Source organism: Apis dorsata, unplaced genomic scaffold, assembly GCF_000469605.1.
Source record: "Apis dorsata unplaced genomic scaffold, Apis dorsata 1.3 scaffold_272, whole genome shotgun sequence".
In the NCBI taxonomy this organism is placed as follows: Eukaryota; Metazoa; Arthropoda; class Insecta; order Hymenoptera; family Apidae; genus Apis; species Apis dorsata.
In genome coordinates, this window is record NW_006263550.1 from 258,562 (window position 1) to 260,535 (window position 1,974).

The 1,974-nt window shown below is 37.1% G+C and overlaps 1 protein-coding gene across 6 annotated transcripts in view; it reads left to right on the forward strand.

Moving 5' to 3' along the window:
* The window catches only part of LOC102681738 (nephrin), a 164,932-nt gene that overhangs the window by 86,371 nt on the left and 76,587 nt on the right, over window positions 1-1,974 (forward strand). The gene's annotated exons all lie outside the window — the stretch shown is intronic.

Below are 1,974 nucleotides of genomic sequence, written 5' to 3' on the forward strand. Positions count from 1 at the left end.
CGCGTAAAGTATGATCTCTAAATTGGAATGTGGAAAAAATTCCTGTGTTGAAAGTTATTCCGCTATAGCTTTTTTTCGAGACGTCCTTTCACGGTTACCTTTTAAAAAACCGATTTCCATCGCAATGGGATATTTCTGGGAGAAGGGAGGGAGTGGGTTGGGGGAGAAAAAAAGAAAAGAAAAGGAGGAGGAAAAAGAGAATTATTATCGAACGGATGAAAATTTCATCATACTGTAAAGGCGCAAGATCCGAAATTTCCACCCCTTTGACTTTATTCCATTTTATTACATATTCCTAAAGCTCCTATAAAAACGATTTATCATACTTTTCCATTACTTATGAATTTTAATCGATCGATACGATACAAATTTTGCACCCACCTCGAATGGAACATTGGCGAAACCTGATGAATTAAAATCAAAATTTTATCGCGTTGTCGCATGGTAATTTCTTAATAAAGAAAAAGCTTTAATCCTTCCAACTTTCCTCGTACGTTCTTACACATCACAAACTCTTCGTACGATCCATCTTTGTCGAATGATCGATCTGCAAAGCGACGAGAAAACAAAAATTTATAATTCAAGAAGTAAAAAATTGGTTATTCATTTAAAATAACCGAAAGAAGATAAAGTGATTCCACATACATCCAATATCCAATCAACGAAACGAAGAATCGAAGAATAGATCGGGTAGAACAGCAGCAGATCGGTGAAATTCTTCTTTGCCTGGGCTCCTGTCCATTTGCGTGCAGGGATGCGTGAAATTTATCCTGTTATCGGAAGAGGAAGGGAGGTTGGAGAGAAACGCCATGCGTTTAGAGGGGGGAGGAGGGCTGTATATTTCATCGGCGCCGTTGCACGCAAATTCGAGCAGCAAGTGACCATCGTGTACAAAGGCAAACGTGTAACCAGGCCGCAGGTACACAGGCCATCGGTGGCCCACCCCTGTCGAGGAAAACCGACCAAGCATCGATCCTGGTCGCGGCCGACAACCAGATTACGTCGATCTTCCATCGAGATATATATATATATACATATTCCTGTCTTTTCTCTTCATCCAGATCGCTCCATATTCTGTTATCGATAACCTGTGGCTGTCGTCGCACGGTGGTCTCGGTTCACGGTGGATTATTGTTGGTTGGTGTGCAAAAAACGGGGGATTTTTAAGGGGGTGTTTGAACGAGGGATGTGATATATAGGAGAGGAGAGTGGATTTTTGAGAAAAGAGTCGATTTTTTAAGCGTTTGACGAAGGTAACATGGGTTGACTTTTTCTTTTTTTTTTTTTTTTTTTTTTTTTTTTTTTTTTTTTGGTTTTAAAAATTTTTGGATATAAGATTTAGTGTGTGAAAATAATTGATCGAAAGTTAAATTTTAAATTAATTTCAATTCTTTGCGAAATAAGTCTCTTGAGTGAGAGTTTCAAAAATTTTACAAAATTCAAAATTTTCGTTGTAAATTAAAATTCGAACGAGTGATTCGGTAATTAAAGGAAGATTCAAAGGATCAATTGCGAGGATATTCTCTTTTCTTCTTCTTTTTTTTTTTTCTCTCTTTTTTAAAGAAATTTCATCTTTGTTCGAGGCAAAAGAGAAACATTTCTCGGCGATTCAACGACGCGATGTTTGCCGAAGCTTTTCTGGTTTCCATTCTTTTCACGGAAATGGTAGCGCTACGTCCGCGAATAATTTCCGCCATAGAATAGGAGAATATTCTTTTCCTCTCCGACTTTGTTTCAAATCTCCCGTGAACAGGCACTTTTACGAGCGTTGTGTAATCTTATAAATTAACCAAACTTGCAGTTTCCAACTCGGCCACAGATTTCTATGTTTAAAACACTTTGTTAGACTATGTAACACATATGTGTAGATCGTTTTAGAACAATTCGTTCAGGAAAATTTATCGATGTAATCTCGGTATTTAGTCTGTGTATATTCTTACTCTTTTTTTTCTTTTTTTTTTTTTTTTTTTTTTT